This window comes from Berghia stephanieae, chromosome 8 (genome assembly GCF_034508935.2).
Source record: "Berghia stephanieae isolate SIO BIC M18660-M18661 chromosome 8, UCSD_Bste_1.3, whole genome shotgun sequence".
Lineage (NCBI taxonomy): Eukaryota > Metazoa > Mollusca > Gastropoda > Nudibranchia > Aeolidiidae > Berghia > Berghia stephanieae.
The window spans coordinates 22,570,745-22,584,629 of NC_088367.1; the positions used below are offsets into that span (position 1 = coordinate 22,570,745).

Consider the following 13,885-nt stretch of genomic DNA (forward strand, 5'->3'; position numbering starts at 1 on the left):
GTGTGTTTATATGTGACCCTTCCGCCAATTGGAAATAGAACATTCGATTACTTTATTATGGAACGATCTCTGTACCACTTCATCTTTCACGAGTAATGTGGATTGTATGTTCGTGTGTGCATATGCATGTCTGTTTGCGTGCGAGTGTGGGTTTTATATGTGTGTACTTGCATCTAGATATTTTGATTGCTTGAGTGTGTGTGTGTGTGTGTGTGTGTGTGTGTGTGTGTGTGTGTGTGAATGTGTGAGAGTGAGAGAAACATGTTTGAAAAAAGCTTAATCGGTTATTTCATTTTATAGCCACTTCTGTCGAATTTCTGCAGCGACTTCCAATTGACAGAAGAATTATACACAAAATAACCAACATTGCGACAAAATGTTTCAACTTTGACATTGAGATTTCTGTCCCGTTGTCTCACTAGAAGTGTTAGGACCGACGTGCACTTTTATGCAGGTCTAATAACCCAATCCATTATTGACTCATTGTTGTAATGGAAATCTCAAAAAATGTCGCAAAATATTGTCCATTAAAACAATGTTAAGCTAGGCCCATAATTGCTTTCGGATGACAGATCTACATATATGCACACGTCGCTTAGAACACAATTTTGATCAAATGTATAATATCCTGCTTTTAGGAATTCCGGACGTATTGCCAATGGCTGCACGAGCTTGTGAGTGGGGGGGGGGGGGGGGGGGGGGGGGGGGGGGGGGTAGGGAATAAAGTTCAAATTCCAAAACGCAAGAGAGTAAGACATCTTTTATTTTACCTTTCAAGAGATTCCGACTTCGTCAGCTTTGAGTAAAAGAAATGTTCAAAAACGCTTAAATGGTACCTATTTGTTTTTAAATTATCTGTCTGGTCCAATTCGTCGCTTGATAATCTGACGTCACTAATTAGTATTGTAAACTTGATATCATTACGCGTTACTATAATTTAGATAGAGGGTTTGAATGATAATGAATTCACACAAGACGTTAAAAAAATGCAAAAAATATATGGGAAATTTGCAATCATAAAATAAATCGTGAAGTATGTCCTACTGTATGGATGTGAAACTTGGAATGCATCGCAGGCATGTATAAGGAGGATACATATTTTCGTAAACAAGTGCATGCGTAAGCTTCTCAGAATAAAACGGATGGATAGAATTAAGAACGAAGAAGTATGGAAAAGAACACAACAGAAACATGTGGAAGAGGAAATAGGAAAAAGAAGAAGATGGAAATGGATTGGACACACCCATAGAAAGATTGACTTTACTATAACAAATAAAGTATTGGACTGGAGCCCTCAGGGCAGAAGATCAAGGGGAAGGCCACGGGGAACATGGAGAAGATTAAAGAAGCTGATAATATTATACAGAGAAGTGATAAGACATGGAACGAGTTAAAAAAAAAGTTAGCTCAAGATTGAGAAGGATGGAAACTGTTTATCTGTGGCCTATACCCTGACCCTAGGTGAAAAAGGCAATGCTGATGATGATGATGATGATGATGATGATGATGATGATGATGATGGTGATGGTGATGATGATGATGATGATGATGGTGATGATGATGATGATGATGGTGATGATGATGATGATGATGATGATGATGATGATGATGATGATGATGATGATGATAAATAGAAAATAACAGCGGCCTTGAAAATTCTGGCACAGCGCATTCATCGTTAACCGCCGCGTCAATGCGGTTTTGTATTTTCCAATCACCAATACAAAAATATTTATTTGAAAATAAAATTGCAAAACTTAATTCATTTACAAAAAAAAGATATCTATAGCCATTATCGTCGACGGAGAGAAACACACACACACACACACACACACAAACACACACACACACAGAGAGAGAGAGAGAGAGAGAGAGAGAGAGAGAGAGAGAGAGAGAGAGAGAGAGAGAGAAGTTGGGAGACACGCACTGAGGGAGATAGTAGATGAGAGAGATCTGGAGACAGACACGCAAAGAGGGAAAGACAGAAGAACGAGACATTAAGTGCGACAAAGAGTGTGTGTATGTGAGTATCTGTGTGTGTGAGAGAGAGAGAGAGAGAGAGAGAGAGAGAGAGAGAGAGAGAGAGAGAGAGGGGGGGGGGGGGGTTCCGAGAAATTTGAAGTAGGACCGAAAGGGCTCAAAATAAACAGAGCCCTCATTCTATTCAGGCCAGGCACACGCTTGTACGTGACGGATAGGAGTGTTGGTTTTTGTCTAAAAATATACTCCTGACTCCTGACCATAGAAACAGGCAATAGTTGGTTAGCTTCTGTAAAATTTAAATTGAATGTCAAATACTGCTATTTCTGGCCCGTGACTTGTGCCACATTAATTTGTGCCGAACGCTGAGAAAAAATAAATCGGGTATTAAAAATTGTTGCCAGAGAAGCAACCTTTCAAATATCGATCAATTAAAATGACTCTTATCTTGGCTAAAACTCTCAAACCTGGGACTTGCGAACTAATGTTATTAAATAGATTGGGTTTCTAAATAGAAAAATCCTGATTTTAGTTTGGCTTTGTAGTCGTGTGATATGCCACCTGTAGATGCCTGGTTCGAATCCCCCAAAGTTGTGTTCTTGGAAATGTAGAGAGCGTGTGGATGCCTGAAACCCGGGATCATAAAAATACAAATGAAAAGGTAAAAAAGGAAAGGCTTTGTATTGGAATATTGTTCCCTTCCGACACCTGGAAAGGCTTTGTATTGGAATACTGTTCCCTTCCGACACCTGGAAAGGCTTTGTATTGGAATACTGTTCCCTTCCGACACATGGAAAGGCTTTGTATTGGAATACTGTTCCCTTCCGACACCTGGAAAGGCTTTGTATTGGAATACTGTTCCCTTCCGACACCTGGAAAGGCTTTGTATTGGAATACTGTTCCCTTCCGACACATGGAAAGGCTTTGTATTGGAATACTGTTCCTTCCGACACATGGAAAGGCTTTGTATTGGAATACTGTTCCCTTCCGACACATGGAAAGGCTTTGTATTGGAATACTGTTCCCTTCCGACACCTGGAAAGGCTTTGTATTGGAATACTGTTCCCTTCCGACACCTGGAAAGGCTTTGTATTGGAATACTGTTCCCTTCCGACACATGGAAAGGCTTTGTATTGGAATACTGTTCCCTTCCGACACCTGGAAAGGCTTTGTATTGGAATACTGTTCCCTTCCGACACCTGGAAAGGCTTTGTATTGGAATACTGTTCCCTTCCGACACCTGGAAAGGCTTTGTATTGGAATACTGTTCCCTTCCGACACCTGGAAAAGCTTTGTATTGGAATACTGTTCCCTTCCGACACGTTTCTATTTTCACCTTTCCGGAAAAATAAATAACAATGTGAAATTGAATGTAAGCGTCAATTTAATTACAAAAACAGATAAAATAAACGTTACGGGTTTCCCCTTTATCAACAAAACAGGATGAATGAAACACCACAGATGGATGAGATAATCCTGCTAGTAGTGGCGTAGTTAAGATGAATCCGGAAAAGGCTCTTTACTCACATTCTCTCACCGAACTTAAATTAAAAATGGGTATCTGGCAGCTAGTAACAGCGTTGTCTATTTCGAAAAAATAATGTAATAGGCCTTATGTCCCGTTGTCATGTCGTGATGTGTTGCTGTTGGCTTGATGCCCCTTGTAAAGGGCTTTAAGCACAATCAGCTGTTATGGTATTTTGCGAAGTGACAGTACGATACAAGATTTAATCATTATTATTGTTACTGTAAGTCTTTGATCTATACATGAGAATGTCAAACGGTTTGATCAAAGAGTTCATTAAAAGTGTAATACGTTTTCCCGTTTTATCATCACAGGCATAGCTCAGACAATGGGAGATTAATCTTTTAAAAATAAATAAATAAATAAATGAATGAATAAAGAAACAAGATAAAGAAGTTGAGGGGGTAGAGATGAGGATGTTGAGATGGTCACTTGGCTGGACAAGAAATAAAGTGAGAAATGAACGAATTCGAAGGTTGGCTGAAGTGAAGAATGTATCAATAAATATGAGAGAAGTTCGGACATGTCAAGAAACGAATTAGGAAGTACGTGAGAAGGAAAGTATTGGATATAGATAGAATGCGCTTGGCCAAGGAGTTCACAACATTGCCATCCGGAAGTATAACGGACCAACACACAAACTCTGTGTAACCATGAACTTTTATAGTCTTGTTAATACAGTTTAGTGAGAACAACTCACACACGCGGATGGCAAAAACAATAACAAAGGCCTGAGTGACGTCATCTGCATACTATCTATACAATTAGCGGGGAAGAGATAAAAAAGGGACGTCCAAAAACTAGATGGTTGGATAGGGAAGATGAAAGTATGAAAGAGCTGGGCCTGGAGGAAGCTGATGCTATGAACAGAGATGCATGGAGATGTGGCATTCATTATAGCAAACCTGCAAAATGCGGGATAAGCTAAAAGAAGAAGAAGAAGAAGAAGAAGAAGAAGAAGAAGGAGGAGGAGGAGGAGGAGGAGGAAGAGGAGGAGGAGGAGGAGGAGGAAGAGGAGGAGGAGGAGGATGAGGAGTAGGAGGAGGTGGAGGAGGAGGAGGAGGAGGAGGAGAAGATGATGATGATGACGAAGAAGAAGAAGAAGAAGAAGAAGAAGAAGAAGAAGAAGAAGAAGAAGAAGAAGAAGAAGAAGAAGAAGAAGAAGAATGAATGAATTAATGAATAAATAAATAAATAAATAAATAAATAAATAAATAAATAAATAAATAAATAGATAAATAAATAAATAAACAAATAAATAAATAATTAAATGTGGATGTTAATATTGAGGATGTACCATGCCAAAAAACTTGACAATTCACTTCCCGGACAGACCATGAATGTAGAACCATATTTTTCACTTCTTGCTGAACCAGTATTGCTATTACAATACCCATCCAATCCTGCCCTTACAAAAGCAAGGTACTCAAACATAGCCGAGTCGAGTTTAGTAATGTGTGTAAAGTGTTTTATCTAAACACCCAACGTCGAAACCAGAACTTTCTACGATCAATGTTACACTGTAACACAGTCTTATGGATGGAACGAAATTGACGTCACTCGACTCTTTATTTTTTTTTTTAAACAGCTATTTTAATGATTAGTTGTCACTAAATTATATCAGACTATGAAGGTGTAAAGTTACATTTGAGTGTTGATACTTTATATCCGGCGGGCGGGTGTGAGTTTTTTAGCTAAATGCATTGCATCAATTCTTCCGATAGAACAGATAAGATAAAATGAGTTCACTCATGTTGATGTATTCTATAAATTTTACAAATTTACGAGGAACTGTTTTACAAACTTGAATTTTTGCCATTTAAGCTAAACGAATCGGTCGATTAAGCATGATACTTTTGTTGGTAAAAGACATTCTGTCAATACTCTTCGACAGTCGTAACGTCACTTCCCTCGTAATGACGTATGTTAACTTAGTAATTGGCTCTAAACTATCGGAACACTTGCGGACGCCCTTATGAAATATTTCTCCGGCGAGCATAAAAGTGTATCCAGAGGAAAAAAAAACATAAATTTGATCATGTTTTGACTTTTACACATTCTGATCACAAGACATGAAAAGTTCTAGCCAGCATGAAGAATAAGAAGTAATGATTTTCTTTGTTTAGAATCAATATGATGCCGTTGCCGGGCGGCGTGACATCAGACTACTGAATCCAATTCATCTAAAATTGTCACCGGCAATAAATAACCGATCATTGTGGCCCAGCAGAATTTCTAAATAATCATTTGAGTCGATAGGATATTAGAATGTCCTTTAATTTAGAAAAGGGTCGCAAGAACTTGTATATCAGTCTGTAAAAAATAATTGTTATAAGTTTTTTTAAAGTTGCCCTAGTAATTCTATGTTTGTTAGGAAAACTTTAACATTGGCTGTACGAAGCAAGTTTGGTGCCCGATCCTATTTTTTTAAATCCCGAAACGTTCCTTGTTTGGCATTTTTAATTTTTTTTTTAAAGTTGTTATATTCCATTTTCTTCATAACTTTTTACAAACATTATTTGCTTTCGATTATCAGGCTTGCAAAACAGATCTATTTTTAGAACATCTAAAAAAGATAATGACAGCCAGATGTCAAGATTGTTATTAGTATTAGCTGATGCCCCTCAGGAACTAATCAATTCTTCTCTTTTTATATAAGACTTGTATTGGGCCCAGGCCAGTAGCCCTAACAGCAACAACAACAACAACAACAACAACAACAGTATCGTTGCGTCATCCATGCAAAGGCAATAATATCATTAAAAGCTACCAAGAATAAAATTCGCCCCGAAAACAGGAAATACCATTGCATCAGATTGCGTGCCATTTGCCTTAAGGACATCCCGTAGGATTCGTTATTGAAATAGTCACACAATGAGGTATTGCGTTGTCAAATCCGGTCTACCGGTAACGATACCAGTCAGTTGCTGCCCTGGTCAAAAGGCAATTGGAAATGGGGAAGGAAAAGCGGGAGGAAAGGGGGGGGGGGGGGGGGGGGGGGGCAAGGAAAGTGGGTGATTGTAGTTTTTGGGTAACGGGAATTAGAATAGAATAATCAAACTGTCCCCAATATATATTAAGATTAGATAAGAGTCGATTCCACCTCCGACCTAATAACGAAGTCGATTATTCAACCAGCCCGGGTCAAATAGGATAAACATTTGTGCTGTAAAATTATAAATAATAATAATATTATTATATTGAATTATATTAAATTAAATTAAGTTGGAGTCATCATATAGGCTTTCTGAGCGACTGACCCCGCTCAAAATTGCTTGATATTTGGGACAAGACGAGACACCTCACCGCTGAGCCCCAGAGCCGCGCATTAATATATATAGTATGCGCTTGGCTGAGAAGCTCACAATATTGCCATCCGGAAGTATAACGGACCAACACACAAAACTGTGTGTAACCATGAACCTTTATAGTATGGTAAATATAGTCAAGTGAGAATTACTCATAAACGCGGATGGCAAAAAATAATAACAAAGACCTGTGTGACGTCAACTTCGAACTATCTATACTATTAGGGGAATCCGTTTTCCATTGATTATGTTCCTTAAATTTGTCCAACATTATGAACATTGTAATGAGAACAACTCACGTGGGAACAATATTCTATAGATAGAATAAAGTTGACGTCACTAGGGTTTTTTGTTATTGTTTTTTTTTTTTTTTGCTATCCGCGTTTATGAGTAATTCTCACTATGCTATATAGATAGTATGCGCTTGGCTAAGAAGCTCATAACATTGCCATCCGGAAGTATAACGGACCAACACACAAAACTGTGTGTATCCATGAACTTTTATAGTCAGGTTAATACAGTTCAGTGAGCATTACTCATAAACGCGGATGGCAAAAAACAATAACAAAGACGTGAGTGACGTCATCTTCGAATTATCTTTTGACCAGACTATAGATAGAATGCGCTTGGCCAAGGAGTTCACAACATTGCCATCCGGAAGTATAACGGACCAACACACAAACTCTGTGTAACCATGAATGTTTATAGGCAGGTTAATACAGTTTAGTGAGAACAACTCACTAACTCGGATGGCAAAAACAATAACAAAGGCCTTGGTGACGTCATCTTCGAACTATCTATAAACGTTTAAGGTTACTCATAGTTTTGTGTGTTGGTCCGTTATATTTCCGAATGGCAATGTTGTGAGCTTCTTAGCCAAGCGAATACTATCAAGAGATAGAAAGAAGTTGACGTCGCGCAGGTCTTTGTTATTGCTTTTTTTATGAGTTTATGAGTAATTCTCACTAAAATGTATTTTAAATAAATTATGCCCTTTTGCCACGACATCATAAGATATCGTCGCCTCGACATTTAACGAAGGAATATAGATAATTCATCAAACAAGATGTCTCATGTCAACAGGAATCAGCCATGTTGTCTAAGTGGGGATTGATAATCTTTCTCAAGGAAAAAGAACGAAAGTGCCTGAAGCCGGGCTCGAACCCGGGACCTTGCAGGCCACAGTACACTGCCTAAACCACTCGGCCACTTCGCCCTCAAACTGTATTAACAAGACTATAGATAGTATGCGCTTGGCTTAAAAGCTCATAACATTGCCATCCGGAAGTATAACGGGCCAACACACAAAACTGTGTGTATCCATGAACGTTTATAGTCAGGTTAATACAGTTCAGTGAGCATTACTCATTAAATGCGGATGGCAAAAACAATAACAAAGACCTGAGTGACGTCATCTTCGAACTATCTATAAACGTTCTAGGTTACACATAGATTTGTGCTTTTGTCCTTTATATTTCCGAATGGCAATGTTGTGAGTTTCTTAGCCAAGCGCACAGCATCTCTCGGGCTTGATGATTTATTCGTGTGAATAAAACTCACAAATCACAAAGCTCGTTACAAGCGATAAGCAACAATATCGATATTATATCATTCCCAGCAGATAATAGGGTCATTGTAATAGGATTCAATAGTCTGATTTCACATCCGCCCAGCAACCAGTAGCTTGGTTCTAAACAACGAAAATCGGTACTTTTTATTCTTCATGCTGGCTCGAACTTTTTCACGTCTCATGTGATCAGAATTTATAAAAGTCAAAACATGATCAGATATATAATAATAATAAATAATAATAATAATAATAATAATAATAATAATAATAATAATAATAATAATAATAATAATAATAGATCTTTATTGTCCATAAATAATAAATACTGTTTACTCTTTTATGCTCGTCGGAGAAGTATTTCATAAGGGCGTCCGCCATTGTTCCAATAGTTTAGAACCAGTTAATACGCTACTATGCGTCATTACGAAGGAAGAAGGCAGTGACGTTACGACTGCTGAAGCCTATTATTACACAGTCACTGATCAAGGGACTGAATTGGCCCCAAACGCATTCACTCAATATCCATTCTCCTTAGTAAAGCAAAAGAACGATCTGAAAAAGTGTGTATGAAACAGTGTCGAGAAAAAGAAAAAGAGAAAAATACAAGACAAGAAAATAATACGACCCCAAAAATAATCAGTTTTCCTCGACTGGGGATCAGACCTAAGACCTCATACTTACCTGATTAGTAAATGAAATGAGCTCAACTCAAGTCTTAAGCTTTTTGGATAAAAATTCAATTTCCATCGCTTATAATATTATTCGACGGAATACCGTTTTGAGCCGATGAGGAACAATAAATAATTGAAGAATAATCACGAAAGAAATAGGCATCTAAAGTCAATAATTCAGTTATCTTTTGAAAAATTGACTTTTGGCTTTAGGAGGGGAGACAAGTTTTGGGATTTTCGGTTTATCTTGACAAGATGAGGCCATGGCCTAGTTTCTCAGCGATTGGATTTGCCAGATAGAGGCTGTAAAGAGATGGAAAGAAAACTGTCATAACGGGTTTAAAAAAAAATAGAATCGTTTTGACAGGTTAAATTTTTTTTTTTTTTTTTTTGTTCATTTGTCGGTGGATGAAATTGCTTATAGAGGTGATTTTTATCTGGACTGAACGCTTCAGAAATGGATTATTATTATTATTATTATTATTATTATTATTATTATTATTATTATTATTATTATTATTATTATTATTATTATTATTATTATTATTATTATTATTATTATTATTATTATTATTATTATTATTATATTATTTTTATTTTTTATTTTTTTATTTTCATTTTTTTTTTAACCTCAGGAATGGGAGACACCCAAAGTTTGTCGTTGCTTTGCCAATTTAGAATTATCTCCGTCTTTTAAATACGACAATAAACAGATATAGGTATATTGACCTTAGAAAAAGAAAAATAAATTATTTGATATCGATCATAATAAAGATAATAATAATAATAATAATAATAATAATAATAATAATAATAATAATAATAATAATAATAATAATAATAATAATAAATAATAATAATAATAGTAGTAGTAGTAGTAATAATAGTAATAATATTAATAATAAAAGAAATAATAATAATAATAATAATAATAATAATAATAATTATAATAATAATAATAATAATAATAATAATAATAATAATAATAGCACTAATAATAATGATGAAGATGATAACGATTATAATAATAATAATAATAATAATAATAATAATAATAATAATAATAATAATAATAATAATAATGATAATAATAACAATAATAATAATAATAATAATAATAATAATAATAATAATAATAATAATAATAATAATAATAATAATAATAATAATAATAATAATAATAATGATAATAAAAATATATAAGACCCATCACCACAAATGTTTCACAATGCTACAATATGTAAATATAAAAAAGAATAATAATGTAAAAGATCTATGACCCTAGTACACTCAAAGAAGGAGCAAAAGTAAGAAAGTGAGACAAGAAAAACATCGCCGCCTCTGAATTATGATATTAATCGTACAGTCAAATGCAATGCATTTTGACATATGGAGCACTTGTAACGTGGCCCGAAGATGCACATATATACATACATATACATATACATACATATGCATACATACATATCACATACATGCACCTATGTGCATACACACATTTTTACATGGTGTATATTTAGTGACCGTACGTGTATGGAGTGTACACTTAAAGGCGGGCGACAGAGGCTAAAAATATATATATATATATAGGATTGCCAATTGGTGAGCAAACTCGGGACCTATTTTCAAGGTCAAGTTGAGTTCGATGCGAGCCCTGTACACTTCCTAAAATAAATAAGTAATAGATAAATAGGAAATGCGATCGTGGCACGGGCTGAAAATATTGTGATAGCAGGGATTATGGACGTGTTGGTTCTAAAATAGTCTATGTATTTTATTATAATATAACATTATTTCATTATCATATCAATGTGATTTTTTACATGTCAGTTCTATATAATATATGTGTAGATATATTATGATGTGTCGATGTATAGCACCAGTGAGCAATTTTAATTGGAAATTGGAACTAGGCGCTATATAAATTCGTTATATAATTATTATTATTATTATTATTATTATTATTATTATTATTATTATTATTATTATTATTATTTATTATTATATATTATTATTATTGTTATTATTATTATTATTATTATTATTATTATTATTATTATTATTATTGTTATTATTATTATTATTATTATTATTATTATTATTATATTATTATTATTAATATTATTATTATTATTGTTATTGTTATTATAATTATTATTATTATTATTATTATTATTATTATTATTATTATTATTATTATTATTATTATTATTATTATCATTATTATTATTATTATTGTTATTGTTATTATAATTATTATTATTATTATTATTATTATTATTATTATTATTATTATTATTATTTTTATAATCATAATCATGATGATGATCATAATAATAATAATAATAATAATAATAATAATAATAATAATAATAATAATAGTAATAATAATAATAATAATAATAATAATAATAATAAGTATATTAATAATAATAATAATAATAATAATAATAATAATAATAATAATAATAATAATAATAATAATGATAATAATCATTATATAACGAATTTATATAGCGCCTAATTCCAATTTCCAATTAAAATTGCTCACTGGTGCTATACATCGACACATCATAATATATCTACACATATATATAGAACTGACATGTAAAAAATCACATTGATATGATAATAAAATAATGTTATATTATAATAAAATACATACTCAGAGTCTAAATTATATGGCCTGCAGCAAAGTTAAGTTTTTAACCGTTTCTGAACGTAAGTGGATTTTCACTATTTTTATTGTTTCAATACTGATGGAGTTCCATATTCAGTGGACATGACATCGTGGTCAAAGGATTTCTTTTGATAGCATTCACGTGTCCCGTGTTTCTGTTCATGTGTTTTATCGTTTGTAATGAATCAAAGTGGCAAAGCCATTAGGTGAGGTCACAGTACATTGCTTATCATTAGCAAGTAAGTTTTATAAAACGTCATTATCCACCACCATTCCGCCAGACTTTGGTAAAACACATTATTAAATTTTCAATCAACCTTCTGACCAGGAAACTTTTACTCCGTCATATAGATAGAATGAAGTTGACATCACTCTGGGTTTTTTTTTGGGTTTTTTTTTTGCCATCCGCGTTTATGAGTAATTCTCACTAAACTGTATTAACCAGACTGTAAACTTTTAAGGTTACACACAGTTTTGTGTGTTGGTCCGTGATACTTCCGGATGGCAATGTTGCACACTATCTATATATAGTATCAACAAGAGAAGAAGTGAGTAGAAAAGTGCCAGAAGACAATAGAGAATAAATTTTTTTCGCGGCGGTGATGGGGTTTGAACCTGCGACCTTATTGGTACGACAACTCCGCCTGGCCGGTGAGAGCGTGACTCTATCGTATGAGCTATCCACGAATCCCAAAAAAATTCGTATCTATATATAGTGTGCGCTTGGCGAAGAAGCTCGCAACAGTGCCTTTCGGATGTATAACAGACCAACACACAAAGCTATGTGTAACCTTGAACGCTTATAGTCTGGTTCATACAGTTTTAGTAAGAATTACTCATAAACGCGTTGGCAAAAAATAATAACAAAGACCAGAGTGACGTCATCTTCGTTCTATCTTTAGATGGAATTAAACGTCACTCAGAACTTTGTTATTATTTTCAGAAAGCCATTGTTAAATTAATAAGAACATAAAGTTGCTTTGTAGAGAGAGTGTTTGAGTTTTAAAAATAAATTGTTCTGCAGCGTAAGCCTGCCATTTTGGGAAAATATTAAACATGGTCGGTAAGGACAAAATGGTAGTTGTCTATCTTTATATCGGTATAATTTGAATTTTCTATTTTCTTGTGGCTATGTGGTCTAGTAGAATGACACTCGGTTTCGGATCGGAAAGTCCTGGGTTCGAGCCTCGCTCGGCGCATTGTTGAGTCCTTGGCAAAGGCTCTTTACTCATATTCTCTCACCGTACTCAGGTGTAAAATGAGTACCTGGCCGTTAATAAGTGTTGTCTCTGACGGAAAAAAATGTATTATCGCATAAAAGGCGTCATGTTTCGTTCTACATGTTACGTGTTGCTGTTGGTCATGTACCCCTTGTAAAGCGCTTTGAGCACATTAAGTGGATATCGGGCTATATAAAAGCTCAACTTAAAAAAACATTTTTTGTCAGAACTTGGTATATTTTCCTAATTGGTGTAAATGTCCTACCAGTATTCGCGACATTTCCGGTTGATACAACGACTTTAATAGCCCTCAGGTTGGAATGGAAAAAAAAACCCCAAAACAAACGAATAATTAAATAATCCATTGAGAGCTTCAAGGTCCTGAAGTAAGAGCACTTTATCTCAGTTACTGTTACTCCACCGTTAAACTAACAGAAACAAAACTTAACTTGCTACCCTTCGGATAGGACCCTAGCTTTTGGAAAAACGTATTTTTCTCAAGATCCAACAGACTCGACTACCCGAAGTGAACATTGGACAATACTATGTGTTGGTTTGAGAGTGTTTCCATAAGAATAAATTATGAGCTCATAACAATTTGGGTTATCAGACTTGCAACAAAAAGTACACGTTACGCTAGATTAGACGCGTTATGCGCGGGGAGGGGGGGGGGGGGGTCGGGTTCAAACCTCTTCTTCAACCAATGACAAAAATGGTGAAATCATTATTAGCACTACTACTACTACTACTACTACTACTACTACTACTACTACTACTACTACTACTACTACTACTACTACTACTACTACTACTACTACTACTACTACTACTACTACGACTACTACGACTACTACTACTACTACTACAACAACAACAACAACAACAACAACTACTACTACTACTACTACTACTACTACTACTACTACTACTA

General features: G+C 34.6%; 1 protein-coding gene and 1 long non-coding RNA gene across 6 annotated transcripts in view; one reads left to right on the plus strand and one right to left on the minus strand.

Moving 5' to 3' along the window:
* LOC144978380 (uncharacterized) overlaps nucleotides 1-13,885 on the minus strand; it is a 397,383-nt gene that overhangs the window by 347,473 nt on the left and 36,025 nt on the right. The window lies entirely within an intron of this gene.
* The window catches only part of LOC144978379 (soluble guanylate cyclase gcy-31-like), a 195,678-nt gene that overhangs the window by 77,752 nt on the left and 104,041 nt on the right, over nucleotides 1-13,885 (plus strand). The window lies entirely within an intron of this gene.